Below are 18,280 nucleotides of genomic sequence, written 5' to 3'. Positions count from 1 at the left end.
CACTATTCTGCCATTGGGCCTGAAGTGAGGTTTTCTATTTCTTATATTATACCGAACATTTTTGTGCAGATAAAGGTCAATAGAAATAAAAATAAATAAAACAATATAAATTCCATCAATATTTATCAGTTACTATTACTAATATGTACCGGTGTAAAACAAGATTACACAATGTGCATTTTTGTAAGCAAAGGAAACAATACTTGAAAAATCTTTGCGTTGTAAAACGTGCACAAATGTTACAAATAAACAAACATTCTAGAGGGCACTATTAGAGGCGCGCGCATCTTTACCGGGCACTTTTCAAAAAACGTAACTGTGTAATTTAAATTCGCAAAGAAAAAAACAAATTTATGTAAGGTATAATATAACATATTATGTATGTTGTTTGTCGGAAACGTGCATGTAACGTTAATTAAATAGCATATATGGAATTTAACAACGTTACTTGATATGACAGTATGCGTTTAGACCCATTATTTACTAATTTTACAGATGAATAAACAAACAATGCAACTTTAATGAATTGTTTTATATTGTATTCATGTTATATACAAATTAAAACAATTACCGTGAAATAAAAATGGAACTTTCACTGAGACGTATCCTATCCAAGCTTCCGATAAAACACCAATTTCTTCAGCAACCTCAAAATGAGTATTCTTGTAAACTAGCCTTGGTTCCGCAAGATCGCAAGATGATAGAAGCCATGGGGTTGAGTCTTTGCTTACAATGTATTGTTCAGCTGAAATCCAAATGAAATCATTCTAATAAGTTAAAGTCATAGTGTTTAACACGTATCCCTTACAATTACCGTAATGAACATGGTTTTAAAACAAGTTATGAGTGAATATGCATGCTTATGTTAAGACTTTCTTTGTTTCGCTTGGTAAAGATTTCGATGTTTCTAGGATTATGCAAGAACTTGGAAACAAACGTTGTATTTGGTTTCTAACAAATCAGTTTAGTTAATATCAAAACATTATAACAGCTGTTGTAACTTCCTTTGTCCGGATATGTACGGATATTGTTTGAACCCCCCATTTGAATATTAAAATATTGTGGTAATACTTATTCATAACGACTGTATGCATTACAACATATAATTTAATAAAATATTACTTATTTACCTTTAGTCGACTGTTTAAACAGTAGGAACAATCCAAGTAGTCCATGCCACCTCATTTTATTTCTCCTTGTTGTGGTGCAGAACCCTAACACGTACATTAATGAAACAAGGGAGAAAATATGCAATGTTTGAAGTGTAAGCGTTTCCGATTTTCTAAGTAGCGTGTTCGTCCACGAAACTATAAACTATTAACTTAACTTTGTTGACGCACTTGACAACCAAAGCCCCCGACAAATTAATGCTTTGGACTGCGCATCAATTATAAATCGTATATAAAACAATTATCATAATACACGCTATAGTCACTAAATTTAATTTCTAGCCTTGCGATTTCAATCAGGGAAACACAAAATCGATAATGGGTCAAACTTGAATATTTATTGACTCTTATTGTGTGATCGAACTTAACGACACGGAAAAGTCTATTTAACTGTTGTGGGCTGAGTGCGGTATATTATGATACTTGAATTTGTACTTGAAATATAATTCATCTACATAATACAGATAACTACCTTTGCGTTATGAAATCAGATATGCATGTTAATAAACGATTATAATAACTCTTCGTGAATTTAACATGTGAAACATCAAGTATAATTCATTAATAAATATGTACCACATATCTATAAATAAAGTATACCATTGACATGTGAATCATAGCTCTTACAATAAGATATTACGTTTTGAAGATATATGTTTAAATGGTTTCGGATATAAAACATGACATTTGTATAAACATGTAATGTAAAAACAATTATCTGATACTTGGAAAGATAATCATACTTAACAGGCACTTTTCCAGTATTTTATAAACTTGTAAACTTCGCCCGTGCATTCACAAATATCATTCCTTTCTCGTGTCTATATCCAAAACAAATACATTAATTGTAAAATGTACACTATAAATGAAACTTGTAATTTCGTTATCACAATGATCACGCAACATATATATTTAACACTATGATATGTAGGTCGACATAAAGCTCTCGAAAAGAAATCAGCACGAAGCCATTACAATCGTTCAATGGATTCAATATATGTGCACATCAAATGCACATTTTGTTTACACTTTACTATTGAAACCATTAACATAACTTTTATTCTGCAGTATGATGCAATATAAAAGAGGTGAAATCTTGGAATAAAAGTGTAACTATATGATTTGATTCAGCAGTTTTATTTTATTGTATTGTTCGAAGTTTCTATACATGATCTACATTCCAATGTATATTTTGTCTTGAAGGTACATGTATATATCTCCCTATTTAACTCTCATTCTAAATAGTCGTAGACATCATCAGTAGCAGCTGAAGCACAACCACCACCATCATCATCACGGTCATAATATTTGGAAGCTTTTTATCATTTTTTCTTTGGCGGCAGAGCAGATTACATGAACACTTACTATTTCAAAGCGGTTCGTCTCCAAATGGTTTCAAGTGCATTACATCCGTTCAGACTGTAATGCGTTAAGTATTTATGTGTTCCGAAATAAAGCAATACAAAGTAAATAAGTCGAGGAAATATATCAAAAGGAAGTGAATACATGTGCTCTTTAAATGTAGATTGACGTTCACTTTTACATTAATGTCGGATTTAGACAATTGAGCATGTTCTCAAAGTCCGTGAAACAAAAACATAGGCCCAGAAGAAATAAGGACACTGTTAACATCAACCATTTCCATGGTTCAGTTTCATGCAAATCCATTAACAGTTTTAGGTTATTCTTTAATCAACACATTAATGATAATGCTGTCCCATGCTGGTTCGAAGACATAGAGACAAATGACTATTGATGTAAGAAAACGCTGCAGCTTATTACCTTATTCCTGATTAAATTTGTTTATACAATTGCACCAGTCTCATTTTATTCTCGTGTTTATGCGCAACACCAAACTTGCACAGACATAACAGACGTACGGACGGGCTGATACTTGTTCGTTTCATAGTTGAACAACTTAATAAAACCATTAACATGTACTCTTAAGTCTAATTAGGTTAATTTTGTTATTACACCTTGGCAATTTAAAATGATCTTTGCTCTAATCCAGTCAAAACTTTGCAAGGATGAACATGCATTAAGTCCGACTATAAAAATGTTATTTACCTACTATGCTATACATATCACAAAATACGTTAAATATATGGGACTTTTGTTAAGTTTTCATACAGGTTTGACAATATTGGTAAACATTTCCTTTTAAGCACTCTTATTGACATGATCGCTTTTGGTAAGGAATACCAAACTAATAACGTCTTTGAAATGTTGTAATTACCTTGTCTTCGTGAGTCAAACTTTATAATAGGGTATGGCAACGATACAAAACAAATGTTTATTCCCTTCTGGTTTTCCACCACAACTAATACTTAAAATAAAAGTATTCAACATCATCATAATCAGCATCATTATCTTTAGCATTACCGTAGTCGTCACCATCATCGTCAACATCATCATTTTTGCACGTTCATAAGCAAAGAACGGACGCTCTTGACTTAACTAAAATTGCAGAGGATTTCATTGCTCGACGAGCAAGGCGCAGCTGTGTATTTGGAAAATAATAAAGGTGTTACAGCACATAAGCAAATTAACAAACTATTCTCAAAATATTTTCCCTAGTTTATTGCATGTGCAAATAATATGGAGCCTGGTGCGGCGCCGTGTAACTTAGTAATATCGTGCACTTGTGCACAAAACCTGAGGCGGCAACCGCAGCAGCGCCACCTGCAAAACGTAAACGCTCTGACGATAACGCCGCAAATGGTGAGGTTGTTGATTTCTGTGATATTTTTCGCACAGCCGAGTTATGCAAACGAAATTTATCTAAGTCAAGTCTGTCTGGAATGGATAATATCCAAAGAATTTATATATTGCCTAGAAAAACTAATAATGATGTATCAATTTACGTGTCTGCGTCGCTTACACAGCGACACGTATTTGTTGTGGCGAATGTGTTAATCTTGCATTGTTGCTTAAAACCGCGCGAGATGATATTTATCACAACAATTCAGTTATCTAAAATTACCAGAATTGATCAGTATTCGTCAGACACATTCTAAAGCTTAACTCTTCCATTAAAACCGGTCCTATTTACTACCGATTATACTGTATTTCTTACTCGGGATCTTTTGGATATATTAGGATATCTTGATGTTTATTTCGTGTGTTGAAGTTATTCGTGAAATGCTATTTCCATTTCCGCGTTAAACATTAATTATTACACACACACACACACACACACACACACACACACACACACACACACACACACACACACACACACACACACACACACACACACACACACACACACACACACACACACACACACACACACACACACACACACACACACACACACACACACACACATATATATATATATATATATATATATATATATATATATATATATATATATATATATATATTCCTTGCCTGATCGTTTGATTATAATAATTCAAAACCAATGATCTTGCCAAGGCAGTTCAATTTTATTTCTGTAAAGCGAGATAGAAAATACGGTTTGCGTGAAGCTTAAATACTGATAATAGGGGTGTGGTTTCGATCGTGATAGGTCGGCTGTCTCCGGACTTACCGTAAGACTGTTTTCCACAGAAGTGCTAACTGGTATTATCGGTTTCTCCTTTTTTTGTAAATTCATAGGTATATTTTTCTTGTGAATCAGTGACAAATTAACTGGTAATAATAGATTTGTATAATTCCTCGGTGCTGAATAAGTGACCTGCGATCAGTTTGCGTACTGTTTTTCCACCCTGATTTATATTCTTGGAACTGGGGATATGTGTTTTTAATTTTAGGTCTTTAACCTCAACCGAAATATATGTTTTGTTTCGTTTTTGTTAATACGAATTTGCTTGCGAAGTATGTTCTTGCTGTAGGTAAAAAAGGTATTAAAACATATCTAATATAAAATAAAATGAAAATTATATTTAATAAAAAAATATTAACAATTAATGTAAATATGTTAATCCATGAAGTCAGTGTTTTGTTTTTAAAGGGATTACACCATACCGATTTTCGCAAAAATTGTGCCCAAAATGCCAAAAGCATTAAAAAAATATGAAACCTTATCATGTACATAACGGAATCCTCCAGACTATTATTAACCTGTGACGTATGCACGCTTTAGGTAACGTGAGCGCCGGTTTCACATGATGTCCGCTTCCGCGCATTTCAAAACCAAGAAGAACTACTAAATAGCACAATCAGTGTGTTTGTGTTTGGGTCTGGATCCATTAATGTTTAAACTTTGTACGTTTAAAAACATATTTTAAGTTTTTCCTTGTACGCTAGCAAGTTATCTACATTTATAATATATACGATATGGGTACGAAACAAACGTGGCTGCGTGTGTGAAAAATGCATTACAACTGGAAATACACGACACACTATACACGTGCAAGTCAATGACATGTACAAATAAAGATGGCTGCGCCCATGAATTAAATGTTAACGGGCATTTTATATTGACAGGGTAAATTAAATCATAGCAGACGATATTTAAAGCTGAAATTTAAACTACGTGAAAACAAGCGGTCGATAGTCAAGTTAACATGGGGCGGGTTATACGAGTATTGAAAATGTGGTCATAAAGCAGACGGAGTGTATTAACGAATTAAATCGGCACTAGGTTTGTTCTTGACATTGATTCTATAGTTCATATTGACCAATCTCACATTAAGTCCCTCAACTGGTTACCAGTTCACATGAGAGTAAATCAAATAATGTTATGTCATGTCTTCAAAATAGGAAATGGCCTTTTCCCAGATTACTTGAGTGAACACTTTGTTTCCCAAGATTCTATGCATAATTACAGCACTAGGCTTAGTAAAAAGGGTGGGTATTGTTTACCCAAGGTCAAATGTCATGGTTCCAAATCCTTTTTTTTTAACAGCATTAAACTCTGGAACTCTTTACCTGAGTCACTCACAGAGGTCAACAGGTTAGAAGGCTTTAAGGTTGCCATTAAAAGTCATTTAATGAATAATATTTAATTTTTTATATATGTGTATCTTTTCACTTTTAATAAGCAGATATTAACTTCGGCTTAGGTTTTTATTTTTAATAATTACTAGTTCATACTTCATAACATACATTTTAGCAATATATTTAATTTAGGTAATTCATGATACCTCATATCATCAAATTACAACTGTCAAAATATCTATGTGTTGCAATAATTGATAATATTATCAATTGATCTTAGTTTCCAGCTCCTGTAATAGTTTCTGAGCACTACTGTGATAATTAGTTTGATCTCTTTTGAACGGTGATACATTTTTTTTTTCATTAAATAATTATTTTACTATGAACATAGTTATGTTTAAGGTCAACATAGTTATGTTTAAGGTCTGCCTCTTTTTGTCATGCCACCAATAATAAAGACCACAATGGAAATAAGGGCTTGCTCTTTTTTGTGTTATCCTTGGTTTGGTGAGCATGTCATAGTTTATTGTACATGATATAGTTTTTAATAATTGCTTATTATTTTATTCTATGTTATGTTGTGAACTGTGTATATGCTTCCTATGCCGAAATAAATCTATCTATCTACCTATGGGACAACATAATGTGAACATGATTTAAACGAAATGCGCATGTGTAAGACAGCGTGTGTTTAGGCTGGTAATGACATTATTATTCATCATTCATGCAAATGGCGTTGTAAGCAATGATGCAATGGTCACGTGGTTAGAGCGTTTTAGGAGACTGGGCCCGTTTGCGAACAGGGCAGCAACTCCAATGCCGGCTTATCTATGGAATGTATGGAATGTATTCAATATAGAGTTAAATAATTGATTATCGCAGGTATTTCTAAAAACACGCAATTAGCATCTATAACTGCGATATGTTCATTTAATAAATTCATGAAGTTGTATACGTTAGCTGTAGTATGGCCAGCTCTCGGGGTTGTCATTTTATCATAGGATTTACGTATAGCACTGCATTTCGGACATATTTTAAGCGAAATACTTCAGGGCGGACACAGGCAAAGGCATGTCGTGGATAAAAGAGTCCCATATATCGATTTATATGTTATGTTCGATGCTGCCTATGGTCGCTCATGATAAACTTGAATCTGTATTGGTCAAGAATATATCTACGTTGGAATTTATTTTCGTTTATTCAGAATCAGCGAATTAGAATATATACAATATATTAAAAGGGCATATCCGGCGAGCATAATAGTATGGAAATATACCAGGTTTTTTTCAGAAATGATGGCGTTCCCTTATCTGACGTTGGACTCGAAATATATATTCAGATTCGTTGCGCGAGAGTTTATTAAAATTAGTTTTAACCATGTCGTAGAATTTGGGGAAAAATAAATAAAATTTATTTTTGTGGCGGAAATTCTATGTCTTGGAGGTGATCGGAACCATTAAAAGTATACATAGGTAACTATATAATGATGTACATACGTCCGGGGGAGGTAAACATAGCATAGCATTTTGTTGTCACCTATCACGTAGTGCTCGTATGTGTGAGGATGGCAGGAATGCTTTCCAAATTATTTTCAGGATAGTATCGGGTGTTCTAGTACTCGCTCGATGACACGGCGTGCTTAGGCGTACCTGGAATAGCTCTTTTTGGCTTGAAAACCTACGGTACGGCGTACCGAGGATTTATTTGGCCGGTTGCGGTGGCCTTAGCGATTGCGCATGTATGTTATGTTGCACGGTACGACGTTCCGAAAATTTAGTGGCCGGTTGCGGTGGCCTTAGCGATTGCGCATGTATAAAATGTTGCACGGTACGGCGTTCCGATAATTTATTTGGCCGGTTGCGGTGGCCTTAGCGATTGCGCTTGTATAATATTTATTTCCGAACCAGCAAGGTGTTCTTTGAGATAAGAATCGCATACATTTGCGAAATAGCATAGAATGATGTGCATTGTCTGTTGGCGATTATTGCATAAACGAGAAGCTAAATCAATAGTGCAACTGGGGTTGGGGCTATCTTTAGGGCAGTACTTCCTGTCGCCTCCTCGACATGGCTCAGTTATAGTGCTAGTTTATAGCTGAAGTTTATTTACTCTAGTGCTAGTCTGGTGTAAATTATATTACGCCATTTGGCCATTTAATTCCATTTATATTATGTATTGTTCCTCTCATATGTTTTCTATTGTTCAAATATAGAATATATAATGTGTTTACGTAAGGTATCATAGTAGAACATTATAATAAATATGTAACTGACAAAGCTGGCTTTTCTTATAATTATTCATCAGCCCTTGCTCATGTTAATAAATTCGCGTAGATCAAGTGGATGTCGCCAAAGAATCAGGGATCAATTTGATAAGTAGGCTACTGTAACTGAACGTTCATGACATAGCCAAAAGGTAAAGGACGGTTACACGTTGTAATCCGAATAACTCTAACCGAATGAATGAATCGAATCTTGTTTAACGAATGGGGGTACTGAGCTGCTTTCTGAAATAATGTAATAAGATGCACTTTATTTGCTCTTAACGCGTTACGTTCAGAGTGGCCCTATTTTAAGTCCCAGTTGATTTGTGTTAAAATTTAAGCGTACATTCCTGTTAAGCTTGCAGACATTTATAATAAATATAGCCGCCTTAAGTGTTTAGGCGAGTTATGGATGATATCTGATTGATGATTGATCATATTAATGGCATTGCTTTTGTATAAAAGCCCGGGGGGTAACATTCTCTGGTCAAACTTGAAACTTAAAAACAAACATCAGCATTATTATTATCTAAATTATTAAGGAATCGTCATTCCCAATATAATCGAAATCTCAAAGGATGCATGTAACGCACTTACACGTCAGTAAAGCTTTCAAACTAATGACTTTTAGAAATACATGTATACACAATTATTGAATAACAAAGCGCTTAGGTTAGGATGTGCCAAATGTACGCTCTCCGTTGCACATAAAGCCCGTAAATGTAAACAAACATGTCAGACATGTCCAATTTATACTATTTTAAGAGTAAGCCAGGCGCGATTCCACCTGCCATCTGCATCGCTTGAAAGGCGTCTCAAATCCAATATTAAACCACTGTGGCAGCCGTACATGCGACATATTCGAGCAATACTTACAATAGGTGGCAGAATAAGACTCTCACCAGGTCTGATAAAAATTGCTGGGTATCCGTGCTTCCTGACAACTCGTTCAAATAAATGGCTAACCTTTTGCAACGTGTTCCTCATAAGAGGGTATTTCGATATGGTAATCTGTATTATGTTTCCGATTTCAAGATCAGGTAAGGTACGATTATCGGATTACGATGTTTCGTGTTTCGTGTTACTTTCCGTGTCTTCTTGTACATTCGCATTGTCACTGCGACTCCGCTCCGTCCCTGATATTTCCTTCTCACTTGTGTTTGAACCATCTTCCATACTAATGTCATCATCACGTTCTCCATACTAATGTCAGCATCGAATCCCATTTCAGTTATTGTGATAGGAACCTCATCGAATTCATTAATTTCAATTTACACCTCTGCGTTTTTATCATGCTCTTTTTCAAAACCATTCTCATGTTCGGACATCAGCTCCTTCAATGCTTTCTTGTTCACTGTCAATGGATGTTTCATTCAGAACGTTGACGTCATTTTCATCTTTATTTTATGTTATGTGTTTGTGACATAATCTGAATACATGTCCATCGTTGGTTGATTTACTATCATCTGATATGGGATGTTCAAAGTTAGTTTCAGCGTCATCGCAGACATCTTCGGCATTGCTTTCTGTCAATTGACTTTGAACATCACCCGAATATTTTGAATATGGATGTTCATGCATGAACCAGGCCCCGATATTGCGTCATCGTATCCTCTGTTTTTTGTCAGTGAGCCATCTTATACGATCTCTCTGTCACCGTTCTTTCTTGTTTCATCAGCACTTTTTACGATATCGCAACTTCTTATTTCTTCCAGAAGCGAATTACTGGTGTGCTGAGAATCTGTTTTAACTAATGCATCAATAGCATTGCAATCAACTGACACTTAGTGTATTTCTGGATAGAATCCAAGTGTCAACATATGCTGATTTTTGTCAAACAATCCAGTATTCGAAACAAGGACATTGTGGTCTGGTTCCTCAGAACTGATGACAATTCAACTCACGTGCTATTGCAATCAGAGTCAGGTTATCCCAACAAGTTGTTTCTTTCTTCATTCGCCTAATGTATGCTCCTATTGGCATTTCAACAATACTTATGTGTAATACTTGATGCGATTTGTCCATATCTAGTTGTATGTTACAGGGCGAACTTTTAACTTCTCCCAACTTGAGCGCCACAACAAAGCAAGTACTAGATGCATGAAAAGTAAATGTATTCCATTAAACATGCTTCTATAGATGAAAGAGGAATACAGCGTTCAAAAGATATTGAGCACATAAAAAACTTATAATTTCTTATCTGAGAGTACCTTATACGAACTATATTCCAAGGGCATTCACTACTTTTAATTGCGTAATTATTTGTGTTATTTATCTTTAAATAGTGTGTGTGTAATTCATTTTGTAAAATTCACGGTATGTCATACACAAGTGTATTGTTTGGTTTAGCTTAACATGTATCTTAACTGGTTTTGCTTAACATGTATCTTGCACGGTTGGGCTGCAAATGTATCTTGCACGGTTTGTCTGAACAAATATCTTAAACAGTTTGGCTGACATGTGTCTTACACGGTTTGTCTTAACATGCATCTTGCACAGTTTGGTTGAACATGTGTCTTACACGGTTTGTCGGAAAATGTATATTGCACAATTTGGCTGAACATTTGTCTGGCACGGTTTGTCGGAACATGTATTTTGCACGGTTTGGCTCAACATGTGTCTTACACGGTTTGGATGTCATGTGTTTTACATGATTTGTCTTAACATGTATCGAGCACAATTTGGCTCAAAACGTGTTTTGCACGTTTTGGCTGAACATTTACCTTGATCGGTTTGGCTAAGCATGTGTCTTGCACGGAAATTATTAAATGGTATGATACAATGCAATTAGCACTGTGCTATACTGTATTGTTTAATATATGTACAACTTGTTGTACATTTTCTTTTCGTTAATGTTCATAAACGTTTTTTTGTGTAGAGATTTCCTTCAACAAACATCTTTCTATATCCTATATACATTATTGTTTTCATATGCATACAAAAGGAATTAAAACTGTACATATTTAATTTGATTCAATTCCGTTACTTACCAGACTAAAGCGGACTTACCAGACGATTACTGGAACACACCAGATATTGTCGAAGACAGAAAATCTGATATGTATGAATATTTTGGAAATTCCTCTGGTATCTACTATTGAGAGGAAGAGCAATTTGTCATTATATCTCCACAGCCATCTGATAACAACTTATCATGGATTTATTTTCGGATTTTGTTTTATTTCCCGTTGCTTGTTTTATAGGCCAATTTACTACAGACGAATCTTCACAAAAAGGGGAAACCGTCAATTGTTTCGAATCGTTTCTTAGCATTAATACTATTATTAATGCGATCATTTGCGTTTAAGTGTTGCTATCGGCAAATAAAGTTATACTATCAATGTAATGCCAACATTTATAATCGCAATAAAAAAACATATGAATAAGATCGAGGACGATTAATCAAGTTTAACTAACACATATTTATATTGCAACATTAACCAAATTATGTTTTTTAAACTTAATTAACAACGAACAAGTTTACGCCGATACCGATACGTTTTTTATTTGTTTCACTGCCATCAATTGTGTCGTATGAACGAATCTGCAGATATTTATATGGTTTTCTCAACAGTGTACATCGCCTGTGTTGATGAACTAGTTACTGCTGTCCAGCAAAACAGTATTCGCAATTCAAAAAAAATCTACTTTCGTTTGTTTTCGGGTACAATGTCTTCAGAACATTAATTCTAGGTTTTATTCATCCGCGTTTTACATGTTTTGTAAAAAAAGTTATAAAAAGTATATGCTCACTTGAACTTGTATGATGTGTACATCTGCACCAAGATGAATGTACCGGGTATCCTAAACCGCTTAAACAGTCACTTGTTTTACATGATTTGTTTTAACAGTGTAACTCAGTTTGGGTTTTTCTTATTTAACATGTGTTTCATACGTGTGTATCGTTTTCGATTTGTTTATTGTGTTGCTTTAAAAGTTGATGTTTGTCTCAGCTGTAAATAGTAATGTGCCCTCGTCTTTGTTTTGTTTGCAAATTAAACTTGAGTTTGATGATATTCATCGTATTATATACTGTCTTCATAAAAATATTAACTTAAATTTTGCATTCAATGTTTGATATCCAGATGTTTTTTTATGTCTTAACTATCACATTCTGATAATTGTTTCTTTGAAGATTATACGATTTTAAGATAATATAATAAATGTATGGTATATCTGAATTTGCAGTGTTGACAATCATGTATTAACAAAACAATACGCGGTTCATATTCATAACCTGTTATATTACCGCACGAAATACGAAACTAAATCACTGTACAACAGTATTTTTCTTTAAACAGTAAATGATGTTACTCGCCGTGGCGAAGTGTAAAATAGTGTTCGCCTAGCGACCGAGAGGTCACGGGTTGAATACCCACTGTGGGAGCGTTCTTTATATCTCCACCAAGTACTGGTTCTAGTCCTAGGAAACGGGCTCGGGAGCGTTTTAAAGCATTAGGCATTTTACACAATCGAGCTAAAATACATAGGTTTAAAGGAAATGATGTTACTGTAATGAGGTTATGGCATTTGTTTGGTGCTAAAAATAAAATAGCATCAACCAGAATAAATATGAACATTGCATTCCTTATCACTTTCTATCAGAGGTAACGGTTATTTTTATACGTGCGTTTTATGTAAGAAATAGTACAAACCAGCAAGAACCTCGTCGGATTAAAGAGACCCAAACAAACGTTGATCACACCGAAGCCTAGGGCTGTTGTCCGTTAACGTTTGCGGTCTAACTCGGAGGTCACTATTATGCGAAGGGGGTGTTATATTCCTCATACTTTTCTGCGCGGATTCGCGCATGTTTTTTAAAATAAAGGATATTATCACAGAAAAATATTAAGCTTGTATAAAGTAAGAAACATAATGACTATTTCTTATTTGAAAACTAAATTTTATTTAAATTGAATAAACATTAGATAACCATACCAGCGAAATATTCCATAGTATATCCAACAGTATAAGTTACATACGAAAACAAACATATAGTAATAATTAAGATTAGATAATAATAGCTTTAATTACTAAAATCAGTTTATATTTAGTTTGGTCCCTAAAACTAAGCTGGCGGAATCACAAAGAAAACATAAATGTACACATATCATATTCTCTTAAGCTTGTTATATTTCCTTGGAAAATTGTTCAGGACCTTGTTTGGATCATGTACATGCATGTCAGTGCAGCTCTATTCATGATAGAATTTCAAAAACCATATGGATATCTGGATACAATCAACAGTATGCTCAGAACTAATACTAATAGGTTGTGAGGAGGGGGGTAGGCGATATTGTTCGATATTGTTCGTAACACATTTGTAAAAAATCACAAAAAGGTAATTAGCTCAATTAATGTGTCGACCAAAATGAAATAATATGTAAATCCTACATCTTGTGAAGAACATGCTAATAAAGCAGACAACGAAGCTCAAACAAATATATCATGGGCAAATTCGTTCGTTATAAATAATTGTACAAAGTCATTTCGAATGAAGGGTTAAACAAATATTTTACACACAAATGCCTGTTGTGAAAAGTTAGTGACAAACGAAATTGTTTTACAATTACATGTCTTTGACTTGTAAAACGCGTTGCTTATGAAATATAAGCAGTGTGCGTGATTATAAAATGAAATTCAAATATGTTATTAATAGTGTATCTTTCAGTTATCCTCTATATACACTAAGTTTTTTTATGTTACTCCAATTTAGATAGATATCGTTTCAAAAGACCTGTTGTTTTTATCTGAATCAGATTATGATTAATATTAAATACAAATATCTAATATAATTAGGATTCTTATTTCGTGACTGCCTTCAGTAAGTTGATAAAGCCAGGATAAAAATAAATGCAAAGAGACATAAGATGTGATCAATCGGATATATGACAGAAACAACTGCAGCAGTCTTTAAGTATTAGCACTCTAATGAACATCGTGCAATATCGCCTTTGTACATATCCGTGTGAAAAAATACGAATATTCGATTAATATCGCTATGAAATACTAAATGTAGGACCTGCCAGCTAAATAAAATGACAACAAAAATGGCCGACACTGTATGTATGTATGTTCGGTCGTTTAAAGAACAAGCAATTTGCTATCTCTAAAGAGAAATATTCAAAGACGTGTTTTTAATGTTCATATAAATATGACTGGATTCCGATGATAAAAGTCAACTACTGGATGGCAGTGTTGATAATTATAAAGAAAACGATTCGTGGAAATACGCTCGCCCGGTGGTCGAGTTCCAAATCTGTCAAGCGGTTGTTCTTCTTTGTGAACGCTTTCGGGCTCATAGTTTCATTAAACAGCAAAACTCGTAAGTAGAACATATGGTAAGTCGCATACGGTTTGTTATATGAAATATTTTTCTTTTTTATAATAATATAACATTAATTTAATTTACCAAACACATTGCAACAAAGAGCCCATGCATCATTACGTAATATTGCGTCATATTTGTCATGTTTTGACGCGTGATTGTGTCAAAAGTGTGTACTTAGAACGTTCGTGTTTCGCAACGGAACGACTACAATAAACTCCTTATCGCACTTTGGTGACCTAGTCCGCCATTGTCAATGTGAATGACAAATGTCTGTAATGTGTTACTCGATGTGTTAGGCTTTATCAACACTTCACGATTATGACTAAATATGGAAAGTCCATTGGCGAATTCATTTGCGATAATGTTCCAGATAGAAATGTATGGTTTAAATGAAAGTACAGTTACTTTTTAAAACAAGAGCGAGTGTTTATTTTATATAGACACACAATTTTGAAGATTTCTGGAATACAATACTTGTTAATAATATAACAAAACAACTACCTTAACGAATTTTGCGCTCAAATTCCGGATATCTACAGCACTTTACATATTTTAACAACACCTATAACTGGATTTACGCAGACGTATTGTGCATTAAACAAGGCGAATAATGTCATTATTAAGTCAGACATTTTGTCTGTACCTTACATTGGTACTAACGGTGCCCAGTGGTGGGTTTCTGTTAAATTGTATGGATCTCTGTGGACATGACCTAGAATCCGCTGCTTTCCACGCTGAAGGATGCGACTGTGCGCGTATGTATTCCTCCCAATAGTATTGCCAATAGTCTTCTCTATCTTATAACTAACGAATAGTTTAAGAGATAGAGCGACTGACTTTTTGGAATTGACAAACACAATATGCATGTGTTTGTCAAAATATGCCAACGTTTACTATTCCAAAGACGTGAAATTGTTCATAGTCCATTCTTATTAACAAATACAAACCGTTTAAGTTACGGTTGTGTTTCTGGTTTAATTACAATACTTTTCTAATTAGACCGTCCTCATCTAACTCTAAATGCTTATTTATATTTATATATTTTTGTCTTATGAACTATTGCAGAATAAGTAACTAACCACGACTTATACTGAACACTATATTATTTGTGAATTGACATGATAGATTACGATATTCATACATTCGTTTAGTAATGCCACATCAGCCCCTTAGGACAACAACCACTAAATCCACGCCCCAAACCACAACTTCTACTACGACAACGCGTCTAGCGGTGACGACACTGTCAATGTGCGACTACTTGTGTTCCATTCAGATGGGCGGCGCGGCGTGCTCCTGCTCAAAGCCAATCATACCAGGCCGTCGAAACTCTGGACAAATCATACCCGACCGTCAAAACTCTTGAGCAATCATACCAAGCCGTCGAAACGCTTGCCCAATCATATCCGGCCGTCGAACGACAGACTGAATCTAGTTGTATTATCAAGATTATACGTGTTTATTTATTATCAAGATTGAATTGTGCATAATATATTAATATATCTAATAAAATGGTTGTTTGGGGAAATACTTATCCTTAAAGCGATATTTGTGCGTGCCACGTATCAAACCTGCTTCACTGATGTGCATTTTGTGTTGCAAAACATATTTAAAACGTTAATACGTATTATATATTTTATGAATATATTTTAATGTTATGTCAACTAGGCAGAAGGTTTCTTCTCAAAAACAACACTAACAAAAACAACAACATTTATGTTATGCTTTCCGACAGTTTAAATAGCAATATCAGTGAATTTAAACTGATATTTCACTGTTTCAAACAGTGAAAAATAATAGTTAAAATTATCGATAATTGTCATTGTTGGACCGGAACTATGTGGATATACCTTTGGTTTCCCAATTGTGACCCCGAATAATACCAAGGGCGATTACTCTGTTTTTAATGTTATTGAATACATTCGGATATGCCTGCCTTGAACATAAATTTCATAACATTTTGGGGCGCCTAACGAGAAATGATATAGTCCGAAATGGCAAACAATAGAACAATACTCATTTGTAAGCAATAAACAAAAATAAAATGTGTTGGATTTGATGGAAAAGTGATTTTTATTCACTCGTGAAAATATCATTTTCTGTGAACACTCTCGAATTACAATCGACATTCGACCAATTCCAACACACTTCTCCTCTGTATTCGTAATGCATTTATCCTTGCAATCTGCTTATGATTCCTTGAAATAGTTACATTTATGAGTCAGACTAAAGAATGTGTTTACTCTCTGTTCTATACAATATCTGGAAATATTTGAAAACATATTGGTTTACTAGGAATACGTGTAAAAACTGTATGCAGGTATTGTATACCAATGTAAATAACGGTAAACTCTACATCACTAAATGGTCCTTAATTTAAGGAAAAACCTCATTTGACTGAACATTATACACAAGAAAAAAAGTAAGTAAAACACAAAAATCAATAGTTAAATACAACAGGAAATTACACATAATTTAATGTGTATCTTCATATTTGACCATTATTTAAAATTCGTTGCTTTCCTAAGATAACAATAACATGCAAACGAAATTATGTGGCATATTGTTTTCACCAAATGTTTTGTACATTAAATAATATGCAGGTACAAAAACAATGTATTTCATACCGACGATTGGTATGTTAAGCGATCATGATATACTGACAAAATATTGATAACTATATTGTCAGTATATGCACCTTTAGTTAAAAGCAATATGCGGACACACACGTAAATATCGCATAATCTTTTCATAGCCATGAACATCCATAGCATCGTAAGTATCGATAAGCACTAGATGATGACGTCATCGACGAATAATCAGCGGTCAAGGACGAGCGATAAAACGGAACATTTGAAGTGCTGCCTAAGTAGGTTATTGTGTCGTGAGCTTTGGCTGTAAAAGAACAAAAAAGTAAAACAATCGGCAGCGTTACATTAAACTAACCGATTTCAAACGCTCCACGAACTTAACATAAACACATCCGCGAATGACCGACGCACATGTCCTCTTTTTTTCTCCAAATTAAGAAATACGCGACTTTATGTGTTCATTTGTTTGAAAGGATAATACAACAACAACAGCAACAACAACACTGTTTGCGTTTTAATGACATTTATCATAAATGATTACCAGTATGTCTTATTTCAAAGTGGAAACAAAGCTTGAAGAAATTCATATTTAGGCTACGTTAACCAAATATTCTTACTCGTAACACACAGAGATAAAAACCTGAACACTGGGAACACTGGGTTTAATGCATAGTAGTACAGTGTCGTCCCAGATTTGTATGTGAAGTCCGCATATGGTAATCAGGGACGACACTTTCCGCTTCAGTGGATTTATAAAAGGGACCTCATCGGCAAGGAAAATTTAATAATAGCGGAAATGCCGCCACTTATTAGTCTCTGCGTACTTCAATGCTTACCTGAGTGACACTTTATGAAAGTACATTAAGCCCAGCTTTCCCAAAACGAGTCTCAAGTGTTTGAGTAAATACCCTTAATTTTACACAAACATTATTTTATCATATTTTCATATTTTTCATATTGTTACCATACCTATAACCATATCACAAGGATTCGGCTCAACATATTGTTATTGTGTGTT

At 34.3% G+C, this 18,280-nt stretch overlaps 1 long non-coding RNA gene across 1 annotated transcript; it reads left to right on the top strand.

Moving 5' to 3' along the window:
* Positions 1-14,903: 14,903 nt before the first annotated feature.
* LOC127860687 (uncharacterized) lies at positions 14,904-16,213 on the top strand. Its single transcript, XR_008039892.1, has 2 exons — positions 14,904-15,426; positions 15,823-16,213. It is a non-coding gene; the product is annotated as an uncharacterized LOC127860687 (long non-coding RNA).
* Positions 16,214-18,280: the final 2,067 nt, after the last annotated feature.

The sequence above is a fragment of the Dreissena polymorpha genome, chromosome 15 (genome assembly GCF_020536995.1).
Source record: "Dreissena polymorpha isolate Duluth1 chromosome 15, UMN_Dpol_1.0, whole genome shotgun sequence".
Classification (NCBI taxonomy): Eukaryota; Metazoa; Mollusca; class Bivalvia; order Myida; family Dreissenidae; genus Dreissena; species Dreissena polymorpha.
This window is presented reverse-complemented; position numbering and strand designations above follow the sequence as displayed.